This window comes from Ambystoma mexicanum, chromosome 12 (assembly GCF_040938575.1).
Source record: "Ambystoma mexicanum isolate Mex_15411 chromosome 12, UKY_AmexF1_1, whole genome shotgun sequence".
NCBI lineage: Eukaryota > Metazoa > Chordata > Amphibia > Caudata > Ambystomatidae > Ambystoma > Ambystoma mexicanum.
Window position 1 is genome coordinate 1,124,466,033 of NC_090936.1, and position 15,879 is coordinate 1,124,481,911.

Consider the following 15,879-nt stretch of genomic DNA (forward strand, 5'->3'; position numbering starts at 1 on the left):
ATGACAGCTTAAAGAGATTCCAATTTGCTTGGCAGCTACCCCCATCAGGAGTGAAACTTGAGTCACCACTGTGTTCCCAGGCCAACCTTCCTTTTGCTGCCCACACTAAGGATATGCCATCTATCTGATAATTGAATTACCTGTGCTCTGCAGGAGAGTGAACAAAGCCCTCTTCACTCAGGCAAAGGTTTTTATTACCGCAGTCGTAAAATGTAGCTTCCTCTTGGCAGGAGCTGGGAGGGGCACTGCCTGTGAGAGCAAGCTGGCTTGGCAGAACTGGGAAGACCAGTATTTCTACCTTGTGCTGAGAGGAAACCACACCCCTTTGTAGCCAGAATATTGTTTAGAAAAAGATGAATAACTCATAGTACGGACATGTGAAAATTTTATAAATGATACCATAATTCTTGTGATTTTTCTGCCCACATTTTAAGAGGTTTTTCGACCCGGTGGCGTGTTCAGAGGGGTTTTAGCGGAAAAGTGGATATAACTCTAAATGTATGCATGTTAAAAATCTGAAACTTCATCAGTTAATGTCCCTACTCCCTGCGCACATGTATGTAAAGTTGGGTCAATGTCAGAAATTGAAAAATCAGTTAAAAAGTGAAATATGTGCCATTTCTGAATGCAAGCTCCCAGGAAGAGCAGAGTTTGAACAGGGGATACCTCCTGTAATGCATGATGGGTGCATATGATTTTAAAACAATATGTACCTCTGCAAATATGTATTTGTTTCAAATCTAGATTTGTGTGTAAGTTGACAGGAGGAGTGGACTTTCTGCAGGCTGTAAAATGACATCACGCTGACTCACAGTTCATTCCCCAATCAAATGATAAATGGAAGTTTGACCAATTAGAAGCTGAGAGAGAGGTAGGGTCAGTGATGCTAGAACACACCCACATTCTAAACACATAAAAGCAGACAGACAGGACAGATAGAGACCTTCAAATTCCATCTGCAGCGGGACGCTCTGCCGGAAAAATCCATACTTTACCTCCATCAAACCTCCAGAAAGCCAAACTAGAGACTTCAATCTATCCAGAACTAAGAGACCAGACCAGAGAGAAAGCAGTGCTGTACCCAGAGAGACCCAGACCAGCAGAGAGAGCTGACCCAGATCACTGTGAAGTGCAGAGGCCAGACCAGACCAGAGTCCAGTCTAAAACCCTGACCAGATCCGTGATGAGGCCCATTTCACTCAAGAATATAGTGTGAGTACCTAGAAAACTGTGCAGATCCAATCTCTTAGTTTAAATTCATCTAATTCAACCTATTTTAATCTAAGTAGAACTGTCTCCTAACTGTCACCTGTCATTTGCAAAGCTGTCACTTGTCATTTCGTAGTTGCAAGCTGCACGTGTCTTTTTGAACTTTAAAATTTCAAATCTGAAAAACGACCTTTATTCAATCGTTCATATCTCCGCAACCGTTTGTGCTAGAGACTTGCAGTAACTTTCATTTTGAAGCTGAGATCCTAGGCTTTCCTAGGACCCCAAAACGATAGAGATAGTCCTTGTGGTTCCTCTGTAATAGCGCTCGGCGCATCCGCGAATTTTGCCGCGATTTGCAAATTTCTCCACATGTAAAATCAGCTGCTGCTTGCCTTCCATTTGCCAGAAATTCGTTTAACCTGCTAACTATCCCTGCCTCATTGCTAGTGTGAGCCTGGACTAATATTAACTAGATACCACTCACCCTGAACCTCTGAAAGGGAATTAAAAAGCATTTCCAGCATATTTCTCATCCATTGCTAGCACATATCAAAGCATTTGGGCCTGTGTTTTCAAAACTCCTATCTGTGTTTTCAAACTTCTGGAGTCTAAGCTTGCTGGGGTGAACTGAATCACATTTTATTGCATTTCTGAGAACTGTGTGTTTTCCTTCCATTTCCTTGCCTTGCATCAAGGGGGGAAGGGGATTGCCAGAGAAAAGTGATTACATTGTTTTGCTGAAATCATATCAAGTTGTTTTCTATACTGCATTTCATTCATTCAACCTTGCATTTCCTTGAACCTTATAAAGCATTCTCTACCACATTATACTTCTGTACCTATTTACCAGTGTGCTACCTTATCCATTTCATGTCAACTCCTTATTGATTATAGAGAAGTGTGCTAGTGCCAGATTCTCCGTTGTTGATCTTTATCATATCAGATTAAGTGTGCTATTCAATTATTAATTTATTATAAGGTGCGATATATATATATATTTTAATTTATCAAATAAACCTTTTAAACTTGCAAAACAGAACTACTTCTTGGCTCAGTGGGGTCAGGGGGATTCCAAGAGAGGGGTGTTATATAGGGGTAGTCATCCAGAACGCATGAACTGGACCTAAAGATATATCAATAAGGGTTTTCATTCAGTATTCTAGACTAGGCGTTAACTTAGCTGTAGTGCTGAATTGAATCCTCTTACAAATTGGGGGCTCGAGCCGGACGTTTGGGTTAGAATACCACTTGTGCAGCTTAATACAGTGTGCTAACTGACGGGATACATACATCCGGTCGGATCACCACGCTGCATTACGCTGTGAAGCATTCCTCAAAAGGGACACTCCAAGAAAAGTTCTGTTCTGCAAAAATAAAATACAAACTTCTGTAAATCAGGACAGAGACCAATCTCTAGAATGACGACCTTAGTAGACATGAAAATAGCCAGAGAGCACCTCTTGCATAAGCTATTTGTGAGAGGTGAATGGACCGAACAGGGCCAGGATGTGTGGTTGCAGGCCATCACACAACAGGTCACTGAAACAGGGTCAGATATATATAGAGATCAGGGTCCCTTACATGTGGCCCTGAGTGAACTATATATGGCTCCTAAGGCCAAAGATGAACACAATAAGATTGCCAGGATAGCAGCATACCTGTACCTATATATGGGAGACATGCAGGATAGATGTGCTGAAAGCCAAAATCTGGCAAATAGGCAACAGATGGTATTAGAGAAGGTCCAATCTGACCTGGTCTCTTCTGAGCAGAGGCTGCAGAGGAGCCAGGAGTCAGAAGATGATAGTAGGCAGCACATCATTAAAATAAAGAAGGAAATGGATGTGCTGCAACAGGAAAAGGTAGAACAGGATACCAGATTTCTGGCCTTGCAGAAGGAATACCAAGAAGGTTTGGACTCCCTACTGCAAAACCAGAAAAAGCTGGAGCAACAACTGGACTTCAACAGGGTATGTGCTGAGCAGGTAGTCACCCTGCAAGGCCACCTAGATAGAGTAAAGGCAGAGAGCAACAAACTAATTCTGAAAGACCTGGATACCCAGGCAGAGTTTGATCAGGAGCGCCAGAATGCTGGTGCCTTCCAAAGGCAAAGGGATGACCTGGCGGCACAGATGCAGGCTCTTAGTCAGGAAAGGGATACCTTAGGCCAGGAAGTCTGCCATTTAAAAAGAAAAATGGAAGAAAATCACCTGGCCCACCAGGGACTGGGTGACCTCCAAAAAGAACACCAGAACTTGGTAGAGCACACCAGAAGGGTGGAAGATGCTCTAGCAAGAAAGGAGCAGGCCAATAGGGACATTGCCCAGGAGGTAAACCTCCTGCAGCAAAGACTGGCCCAGTTCTCCAGGACCAACCAGGAAGCACAGAGGGAGAATGAGGCCCTCTGTCAACACAATGATAGGCTCCAGCAACAGGTAGCGATGCAGGAGAAACTGATAGAGTCGAGTAAGGCCTTAACAGAGGAACTGAAAGCACAAATGCAGGCTCTTGCATTGCAACAGGGAGCAGGGGCGGATAGAGATGAGGTCCGCTGGGAAAGAGAGGCTCCTGACCATAACCGCAGGAGCCCTAACACCAGGGGCCTTCATCTCCCCCAGTCCCTGGACTCTACCACCCCCATGTCCCCTGGTGCACATGAGCACAGGGCCACAGGGATGGCAGATTACTATCCAGCTAAAAGTATGGGGCTCATAGGCCAGTACCACTCAGGAATGGAGGGGTGGGCATCCGGGTATGGGCACCCAAGTACAGTACAGTTCAGTGGGGAACCCCAGGAGAGTAGGCCCATTAAGGGCATCCGGAAAACCTCTGCCCAGTTAGGTCAGTGGAGGGGGTACCCATCAAATCCTGGCAGCAAGGAGGAATCTGAAGACTCCTCTGAACTGCGCAGGACACAGGAGACCAGGTCCCCACATTCTGCCAGCCATTCCCAGGCTCGCAGAATCCGGGAAAACCTGGAAGAACAGACGGGAACCCTTGGGAGCAGTGCCTCTGAGTCCGAGGAAGAATGGACAAGGGTTACCCGAACCAAAAAGGCCAATAAGGCAAAAAGGGCCTTGCTTAAGGACCCCTTAAAGCAGATTAAGGCGATCAGGAGCGTCATCACGCCTTACCATAAGAACGCTAAGTATTCTGTTTGGGAGCACTTAGAGTTATTTGAACAAATGATGGAGACTTTCCATTTCTCCACATGTAAAATCAGCTGCTGCTTGCCTTCCATTTGCCAGAAATTCGTTTAACCTGCTAACTATCCCTGCCTCATTGCTAGTGTGAGCCTGGACTAATATTAACTAGATACCACTCACCCTGAACCTCTGAAAGGGAATTAAAAAGCATTTCCAGCATATTTCTCATCCATTGCTGGCACATATCAAAGCATTTGGGCCTGTGTTTTCAAAACTCCTATCTGTGTTTTCAAACTTCTGGAGTCTAAGCTTGCTGGGGTGAACTGAATCACATTTTATTGCATTTCTGAGAACTGTGTGTTTTCCTTCCATTTCCTTGCCTTGCATCAAGGGGGGAAGGGGATTGCCAGAGAAAAGTGATTACATTGTTTTGCTGAAATCATATCAAGTTGTTTTCTATACTGCATTTCATTCATTCAACCTTGCATTTCCTTGAACCTTATAAAGCATTCTCTACCACATTATACTTCTGTACCTATTTACCAGTGTGCTACCTTATCCATTTCATGTCAACTCCTTATTGATTATAGAGAAGTGTGCTAGTGCCAGATTCTCCGTTGTTGATCTTTATCATATCAGATTAAGTGTGCTATTCAATTATTAATTTATTATAAGGTGCGATATATATATATATTTTAATTTATCAAATAAACCTTTTAAACTTGCAAAACAGAACTACTTCTTGGCTCAGTGGGGTCAGGGGGATTCCAAGAGAGGGGTGTTATATAGGGGTAGTCATCCAGAACGCATGAACTGGACCTAAAGATATATCAATAAGGGTTTTCATTCAGTATTCTAGACTAGGCGTTAACTTAGCTGTAGTGCTGAATTGAATCCTCTTACAACACTACTAGGACTCGTCTGAGCACTTTATCACACATCCATGCTTTGACTAACTTCTAGTATCATATTTCATTGTAGTAGAAAATGCCATAACATGAAAAATTGTGTTACTACGAGAAGTTATCCTACTTTCTGATGATCATTTAAAGACTTTAAAACTACTGCTTCCTGCTGTCTCTCTTTTGTATCATGGGATTTTAAGGTGAGCATTGTTGTTGGATCTGAGGAGTCTAGTCTGATGTTTCTTCATGACTGTATTAATGAGATATTTAGGGGCTTTATTGGTAATGTATTTATGTGTGATGCTTAGGGTTTTGAATAGTATCCTAGCTTTGATGGGGAGCCACTGCTTATCTCTCTGGATGTTGGAGATGTGTTCAGATGTTGTTATGCCTAGTGCAGCTCGGAGGGCTTTATTCTGCATAAGTTGGAGTTTGGCTATATTGGTTTTAGAGGTGCTGAGGAAGAGGATATTACAGTAGTTGAGCCTGGAAATAATTAGTGCTCTTGCTAATGTTAAGCAGTTATTAGAAATGAGGAATTTGTGACTTAGGGAGATGAGTTTGGATGTATAGGAGGTGAATGAGGCTAGGGTGTTAACTTGTTTTGACATCGTTAGGGTGGCGTCTAAGTAGACACCTAAAATCTTGACTTGTTTGAGCACTGCGATCGTGGTGCCATCAATGATGAATGAAGTATAAACAGGCTGTAGAGAGTCAATTTTAGAGGATGATCCTCATATAAGTGGCTCTGTTTATTATCATTGAGGCATAAGCTATTATTGGCCATCTAATTTTGGATTAGGGAGTACATTTGGTTGATGAACATTGAGTCTTGCTCGTGCTTACCTGATAAAGGGATGAGGATCTGGGTTTCATCTGCAAAATTGCTGTAGATGACACCCATGGCATCCAGAGCTGTGAAAAGCAACTTGGTATATGCGTTGTAGAGCAAGAACCTTGTGGGACTCCTACAGGAACTGGTATAGGGTCGGCTGATTCTTTGCTGATGGATGCTCTTGAGGTCCTGTCTGCTAGGAAAGATTTGATCCAATCAGCAGCATCTATGGAAAGGTTGAAGTTATTGGCTATTGTGACGCAGAGTTTGTCATGGTCGACCAAATCAAAGGCTGCCGATAGATCTAGTAGGCAGAGTTTGCCTGCTTCTCTGGTGGCATCCATTGGATTTTCAGGTCGAGAAGGGCTGTCTCTGTGCTGTGGTTAGGGCGGAATCCCGACTGTCAGTCCCTCAGTAGTTGATGGTGTTCTATGTGGTTTTGTGTTTGGGAGTATGCTATTTTGTCGATTATTTTCAAGAGAAATGGGACCATTTTAATTGGTCGGTAGTTGGTGAGGATTGAGGGATCTAGGGTCGGTTTTTTAGGAGGGGGATTACCCAAGCTGTTTTGATGCTGGTAGGGACAATGTTTGTGTTGAAACAGGCATTGACAAATTCGGTAATGATAGGTGATAAGGTGGGGGCACAGAGTTTGACTAAGTGGAATGGGATGGGATGGGAATTGGTCTTCTTTGCAATTAGATGCTTTGAGTTTGGCTATTGTGTCTAACACTTCTTTGTATGAGACTGGGGTGGAGTGAAAGAGAGAGCACAGGGTGGTGCTGGATGGGTTTGCTATTATGGTAGGAGGTGTTTTTTCTGCTTGGAGTGTATTTTTTACTATACATTTTCTTTAGTAATAGTAAGATTTTAGATGCTAGGGCGTCTTGTATTGTAGTGCACCAGGCTTCACTGGCATTGGTGGGTGCTGTGACTTGACATGGATTCTCTAAGGATGGCGAACAGTTCTTTACTGCCATCAGAAGGTGGCATTGGTGGTGCGAAGGTTGAAGGCATTGGCTTTATGGATGATTATGGCTGATTCGTAATTTTTGTTAGCTTCTTCAAAGGCCTTTGCTGATTCTAGGGTGCTAGAATTTCTGTGGATGTGCTCAAGTGATCTTTTTATGTGTCTCAGGGAGACTAGTTCCTCATTGAACCAGAAGCAAGAGCATTTGTCTGATTTCCGAGTTTTGACAGTGATAGGGGCGATTGAGTATATAGTGTGGGTGAGGCTTTGTTGGTAGCACTCTGCTAGGTAAGCCAGATTATTTGTGTTTGGAGCTATTTTGGCTAGAGCAGCACTCAGGACTGGGGAGAGGTTATCTGCTGAAAGCTTTTTGATGTTTCGAGTTTCAAAGGAATCTGGTACTTTGGGGATGGTGTGGTCTGTGGTGTTGTTATCCAGTGTGAAAATGATGACGAAATGGTCAGACCAGTCTACGGGGAGGATGGAGCCAATGGTGATTTGAGTGTTGAAAGTGAGAATCCAGTCCAAAGTTCTCCCTTTGGAACGGATGGGTTCTTTGATCAACTGTGCGAAGTTCATGTCTAACATTGCTGTGTGGAGGGCTGATGCGTCAAGATCTAGGGGATCGCTGTAGCCTAAGTTAATGTCACCGAGGACGATACATTTTTTGTTAGGCTTGATGAGGGGTGTTAGTAGTAGTGAGATATCCAGATTAGGGTGAGAGTTTTTGTTAGGTGTTCTATACACAATTAGGAAGTGAGTGGTGTTTTTTGGGTTGGAGGTGTATTTGACTAATAGGAGTTTGTATCCTAGTATTTGTTCCATTGGGCAAGCTCTGATTTGCAGTGTAGTTCTTGCTATGAGGGTTATTCCACCTCCTTGGGTGTTGCTCCTATCTGTCCTGAGGATGCAAAATCCTAGGGGGATCACAAGGGCTAGGAGTGGGCCTGCAGCGGGGTGTAGTCATGTTTCGGTGACTACCGAGATGTCAAGTTGTTTGTCCACGATGAGATCGTGGATTTCTATGGCGTGTGCTCCGAGTGAGCGTGTGCCAATAAGTGCGCCTTTGAGCGTGGGGGTGGGAACTCAAGTGGTGGTATGCTCCCTAGGTTAGGTAAATGTGTAGTGGTCTTGGGCTTTGTTGATGGTTTGGTGATGTTTCTGGAGTGGTCTTTGAATTGGCAGTTGTTAGTGGTAGCATTGGTTTTGGTAAGGGAGTCTGTGGTTATTTTGGGCTTGGTGTCTTGGTGGAAGGTTTTGGTTCTAGTCTTGAGTCTGTTAAGTTTGGCAAGACCCAAAGTGGGTATTGTCTTGTTGTTGGTTTCACTAGCTCAGGGGTGATTGGCAGTAGTAGAGCTGGGGCTAGGCGTAGCCAGTATAGCTTTATTTGTGGCGTTGGTCGAGTGATATTTCTGGGTGCCGTTAGGGTAGGGAATGGAGGTCGGGAGGGGAGGAAGGGGGTGGGGCATGGAACTGAGTGGTGGCACTGGCATCCCAGTCTGGTTAAGCCTTCATCAATCTTGATGATGTGTCCTCCTGTGCATGCTACGGTGTGGGGCATTATGCAGAAAGGGAACATGATGGTGGTCTGGAGGGCCAACATTATTTGGCAGAGTTTAGTATAAGGTACATGTGGTGTGCAGTGCAAAGGCTTGGGTGAGGCAACTAGGAGATGGCTATATGTGTGGCCTTGTCAACTTGGGAGTCATGTATCACTGTAGTTGTGGAGTTCAAAGAACTTAGCTTGTGAATAGCTGGGGCGTCAACAGTTAAGTCTAATAAAGTGTCACATGGGCTAGTGTGCTAGGGGAGTGGCTGCATCCAATTCAATGTTTGCAATTTAGGCTAGTGCAAGTATAGGGAGGTAGCATACAATTCAATATTTGCAATTTAGGCTAGTGCAAGTATAGGGAGGTAGCATACAATTCAATATTTGCAATTTAATATTTGCAATTTAGGCTAGTGCAAGTATAGGGAGGCAGCATACAATTCAATATTTGCAATTTAGTCTAGTGCAAGTATAGGGAGGTAGCATACAATTCAATATTTGCAATTTAGGCTAGTGCAAGTATAGGGAGATAGCATACAATTCAATATTTCAATTTAGGCTAGTGCAAGTATAAGCAGGCAGCATACAATTTAATATTTGCAATTTGGGCTAGTGCAAGTACAGGGAGGTAGCATACAATTCAATATTTGCAATTTAGGCTAGTGCAAGTATAGGGGGTAGCATACAATTCAATATTTTCACTTTCGGCTAGTGCAAGTATAGGGAGGCAGCATACAACACCTTTAAACCTTAGGGTTGTTGGGATGCACTTGCAGCTCCCATACACGGGCAAACAATTCAGGCTAAGAAAAATCAATGAGGGCACAAGAAAGTGTAGTTGCAGGGGTGCAGAGGTGTGGGCAGCACAGCTGGGAGCAAAACATGTATTCTCAAAGTAGTTATAGATGCTTATGTAGAACCAGGTATAGGACTGTGATATTGTGTAGCAGTACTGAAATATAATGTGTAACAATGATGATGCAGACGGATCTGTGTGATCTATTCCAAATTGTTTGTCTGCGGCCGATTTGACTGTTGTTTATTTTTTGCCCATTTTGATCGCAAAGATATATGGGTGGAGACCCCCCGCAGCCCACCCCCCTCAAAGCCCCATATATTATTTATTAACCAAAACCCACCCCCATATATTTTTGCGGTCAAAACGGCCTAAATAAATCAGCCAAATGTTCTGCGGGCAAATCTCTGCGAGCCTCTTTGGTAATACTGATGTGGACAAGGTGCGGGGTGCCGGAAATACTGAAGTATCACCATATTGGAAGTGTTGCCTAGCTTTTTGTATTTCATGTTCATTATTTTCCCTTTCCCAAGCCCCAGAAGCGAAGCTGAGAATAGTGGCATTCAGGCAGAACAGAAAATGGTTTATTGTATCAAGCTGTAGGTCTGGGGAACACGAGTGGAATATGCATGGCAGAGCGAGTCTAGGGCTATGCCCTTCCCAAAGAACAAATCCATGGGAGCCATGTTAGAGGTCTCAAGCTTCCAACATGCTCAGTTTAGATTTAGGGCATTAGCGCCCCCAGAACAATGGCCGTCCTATTTGAACTGCCAATAAAGTAAATAAATCCATCAGAATTGGGCCGGTTAATGTGGTTCTCGAATGAGCAAGGAGGAGTACCGCAGGTGAGCAAATGATAAGTGGGTAGCAAGGAGCATAACATCTGTAATTTGTGATACAAAGAGCAAGAGGTAATGTTCACAAATCTACTGCAAGGCTGGGAGGCATTGCTCGGGCACCTGCATGCCTGCATGCCAAGGGCATCAAGGGCCAGTTTGACCTCATAGTTGTCCACTGAGCTCATGCTAACAACCAGGTACACACCATGTGTCTAGGCCGATGGGGCGGTTAATATCTCAGGTAACCTACTAATCCAGTAGCTTGGAGCCAAAGTGACAGAATAGGGGAACCACATGTGAGATTGTAGGGTAGATTAGGCTGTGGCCAATCAGTCAAGGAACTATAGAGGACTGATAGTATGTATATGCGTGGTAGCTAATGAGGAAACACTGTATATTGTTTATGTCATGAATGACAATTTCTTTCCTTGAAAACCTTGTACTCACTTTGAGCTAACAGACAGCTCTGTGTCAGTTTGGTTCTATGTTACCGTCTGACCCCCTTTTCCATACAAAATGAATCTTGATTTCTCTGCAAAGCCGTGCACCAAGCCTTTTTCCTAAGAGGAGTGTTTTTATTGCCTGGTTGTCTGGAGATCTTGCCTTAGAGGGTCTTGGTGTTAATATCTAGCAGAGAAGTTGCATTCTAGTCATCTTAGTTTTAAAATATGTCTTGATCTATCTGCTGATACTGGTGGAGTGGTACCCAGGCAACAGGATGCTGATATAAACTGTAGAACACTTGTGCCATAATCAGAACCAGCATCCACACTTATTCACTATGGATTCTAAATGGGTTAGCAACATCACAGAATATCCAGGAAACAATAATGAATAATCATCAAATTCAAATATATGAAAGATGTTTTTTTGAAAGGTACTATAATTGTATATGTTAATGAGCAACACTCTACTTTTACTCAGCACATGACATCACTTTAATATGATACATATACAACATACCATTCTGGCTGTACAGTCTGCCATGTAAGTTAGCATCACATTTTCCATGTCATCACTCCATTACTGAAAAAAAACATTCACATGTATACAATGAGAGAATATGATTAAATCAGTACACCCCAATGCCACAATTTTACAAGAACTGCATCCCACTAGATCAGCAGTGCACAAGTGGTTTTGCTGGGGAGCCGAATGTACCACACAAGTCAGATTTGGTGGGATGGACTATCCTTGGGGATGAGCAGTAAGGGGGTTTGAGGTCAGTGAGTCAATTTGAGTTAAATACAATTTTGTATTGCTTTAGTTTAAATGTAAACTGTGTAACATATTGCCTTGTAATATCATTATCCCTTTAATGCATTTGTAGTATGGGAATGAAATCATGTTTTAAATAGAAGTAAAACTGCATACTACAAAGACATAAACTGAACCAGAGAGAGGCTTTACACCTGATATGACAGAGAGCGTAAAGGAGGGACAAAGAGAGAAGGTGATTTATAGAGGTAGAGAGAGACAGGAAAGTTAGAGGGAATGAGGGGTAAGGGGAGAGAGAAAGACTGACCTTCATTATAAACTTCATGTGGCCTGGGGAGCCAGAACTAATGTTCTGAAAGGCCACACCTGGCCCCTTAGATAACTACGTACCTTGAGTCTACCACAATACCAAACTTTGGCAAATAGCAACTTGTACGTGTCATTTCCGTAGACTTTACATGTGTCACCTTACAGATAAATGTATACATTTTACATCTTCTCTCATGACCCCCAGTGCACCAGGAGCCCCAGAGGAGCAGGACACTCTCCACCACTGCTGGAGCAGTGCCACCATCCACACAGGTGAGGTCAGGGGTGTACCCCCACTTCATCTTGGCTGCCACGCTGCCCTACAACACTCCGCACCTGGCAGATTTTAATTCTGCATTGTACGTGTAATCGTTTTGCAAGACACATTAATACAGTGTCTAAGCCAAAGCCCTTACCTTGGCCCCGAGATTACTGAATTCTGCCTGCATCCATTAAGACCCAAGAGGTTGCGGGCATTCTAAGATGGCCGACTGCTTTTTCGACCTGCTGCACACTGCCCCTACTCGCCTTGGATAGCCGTGATTGGCTGATTTCCTACACATTTAGCCAATCATGTTGCATGCAGGTGAACGCCGGCTAACCGACTAAGGCCTCCCAACAAGGCTTCCTGTCCTGAGCCTGTCACGAGCCGTTAGAGCCTTGGGCCAGGAACGCTGCCCTGCGACCGGAGAACTCCCTGTACTTTCTACACTATCTGAACTTTTCGTTCTGGTAAGGCTCATACCCCTACCTCTTACGTACCTAGCTGCTCTACTGCCCATCTATCCTACTCACCCATTACTCGAGACTATCTACTGTGCCCTTTAACTATACATGTACTATTGCGGTGTGTCCACTTTTAATATCTTGACTATGGACTTTGCATCTACTGTGGCGTCTTAAATTACCCGGATACATTGTACTGCGTAACGCAGTTGTTGCCGTATGATTCTGTTTCAATGTGTCATTACTCCAACTATTTGCCCACCCATGCTATCTAGACATACTGGGCCTCGTTACACAGATGGCGGTGAACCATGGCGCTATTAGCACCATGGTTCATGCCGATAAAATACCGGCACAGCCTTGGTGGAAAGGGGAATTACCGCCCTATTCCAAGGTTGGCTGGGCGGTAATTCCCCCTTCCACCATTGCCCTTCCCCATTCCCATTTTTGCCCCATAGGGCTCTATGGGAATGGGGAAGGCTCTAATTACGGTACTGCAAAAAGCAGGCGTTAAATTCCCCAACCCGCAAAGGGACCTCGTAGTAAGGTGGTAAGGATTTACCGGTACCGGTATTTTACCGGTACCGGTAAATCCTTACCACCATCCGTGTAATGAGGCTCACTGTATTGCCTTACTGTATATGCAGATATCGCTTTTTGTGAATACCTCAGCCATACATTTAGCCTGCTTCCATAACCAAGTTGTACGTGCTTAGCTCACGATGCCTTATTGTGATCTGTTCCTTACTCACTGATTTTTCAACTATCTACCTTGCTTACTGCGGTTCAAATATCTACGGAGCCCATGCCCATAACGAACTGCATGTCATTTAGCCTCATTACTAGAACCTGCTCCGTCCTATTGTGCCTCCGTACTATGGAACTGATGCATCTAACTCACTGTCCTAACATCCTGAGATGCTAGACCCATGCTTTATTGTGCATAACAGAACATGATTCACATCTAGCCCATTGCGTCCCACTATATGGGTCATGCACTCAGCCTGACATGCTGCCTTAACTTTGTGACTCATTTTCTAGCCTAGTGTCCTTTAAAATTGGAGTGTTGCACCCAACTATTCTGCCATGTCATGCCATAACATTTGTGTAATTTGCATCTAGCCTACTGTGTCACATCATCTGAGATTTGCATTCAGCCTGTCTTGCTGCCTTAACTTTTGTGATTCGTATTTAGCCTAGTGTGCCTTAAAAACTGAGAGCTGCACCCAGCTATTCTGCCATGCAATACCAAAGCCACTTTGTCACATCATCTGAGATATGCATTCAGCCTGTCTTGCTGCCTTAACTTTTGTGATTCGCATTTAGCCTAGCGTGCCTTAAAAATTGAGAGCTGCACCCAACTATTCTGCCATGCCTTGCCATAACCTCTTGTAATTTGCATCTAGCCTACTGTGTCACATCATCTGAGATATGCACTCAGCCAGCCATGTTTTAACTCGTGTGATCTGCATCTAGTCCAGTGTGTCTTAACACTTGTGATTCGCTCATAGCCGACAGGGCCTCAATAACGGAAAGATAGCCTATTTGTGCCTCAACATCTGAGACTTGCATTTAGTCTGCCATGCCTCACATCTGGGATTCGTATTTAGCCTCTGGTGTTTTAACAATTGAGAGCCAACCATTGTGCCCCACCTCCTGAGATTTGTATTCAGACTATTAGGCAATATAAGCTAGGATCTGTATCTAGCATACAGTGTTACTACATTTTATCGCTTCTGTGCTACATTATTTGACCATCATACTGATCTCTGTATCTAGCCTTTCCCCAGCATGTTTACCTATTTCCTTATGGTTGCGACAATAATCCTTGCCACCAAGACACTAGATCACCTCAATGAGACCCTGCACGTCACCCCAGAAATAGGCCAGCATAGTTTACAAATTATAACCGCCAATAACCCTTGCCTTACCACTCCTAAATACCTACCTGACATGGGCTCAGGAGATTATGATACTATACCTTGTACTACTACCAACAGAAATCTTAAACTTTGCGCTAGACTCTCAAAATTGTATGAACCACTTAAGAACTAGACCACCTACAAATAAGAGAACAAATTGCCTTACCAGTATGAAAAATAATACTACTAAGCGGCCCACTCCCGCATCTGAGCTCTGTACCACTATAAATCACATTAGGACATCTAACTCTAGACTAAAGATCCCTGATATTCCCACTCCTCTCCACGCATCAGTGAAACCAGAGACCCAAGCCCTCAAGGAAGCACTTCTAAATGCGAGACAAGTACGCCTCTGAAATAGCTTCTACCCTCAATGCCCTTGGCCTGTCGCAAAAAGTCAACAAACCTACTCACATAAAGGGCAGAACTCTAGATTGGATAGCCGACTATAATTGCACAGGTACTATTACCACCGTCACTCCTCTACCATGGACTGACCACTCTCTTGTATCTTTTATACTATTAACCAACAGACCCCAACAAATCACCCCACTCAAGGCCCCACCGTGTCTAACTAGAAATAAAAAGAACATTACAACAGACAAAGTGATTCCTGCAATCCTCCCTACTCTAGGTTGGAATTTGGGAGGGGTAGGAAGGGGTTAGAGTTACGGTCACTGTTAATTTGCGGTTTATTTGGTATCGTGTGACATGTAAATTGGGAGTGCTGACGTTTCTGGGAAAGCCTACGTGTTACTTTGCTGGTATAATATCACTACATTTCGAAAACTACTATTTGGTGACTTCTTATTCACATGACTACATTTTCCTTGAAACTTTTTACATAGAACCCTAAAGTACTAGTACACATTATTTTGACCTATAAAATAAGAATTTCATCCAAACAGGACCTTGTGCTGAAATGCAAGTAAGCAGAACTACAACATCTAACATTGTTGGCTAAGGCGTTTGTAAATGATTAGCTGCTGAAAATATGACACATGACATATGTATGCACTGTTGATCTAAGAAGCAAAGCAATACCTAGCAACATATTCTACCAAGGACATTTTTAATTGTGAATGAGGAAAAATTATAAAATGAAGATATTTGGAAATAATTTGCGGTTTATTTGGTATCGTGTGACATGTAAATTGGGAGTGCTGACGTTTCTGGGAAAGCCTACGTGTTACTTTGCTGGTATAATATCACTACATTTCGAAAACTACTATTTGGTGACTTCTTATTCACATGACTACATTTTCCTTGAAACTTTTTACATAGAACCCTAAAGTACTAGTACACATTATTTTGACCTATAAAATAAGAATTTCATCCAAACAGGACCTTGTGCTGAAATGCAAGTAAGCAGAACTACAACATCTAACATTGTTGGCTTAGGCGTTTGTAAATGATTAGCTGCTGAAAATATGACACATGACATATGTATGC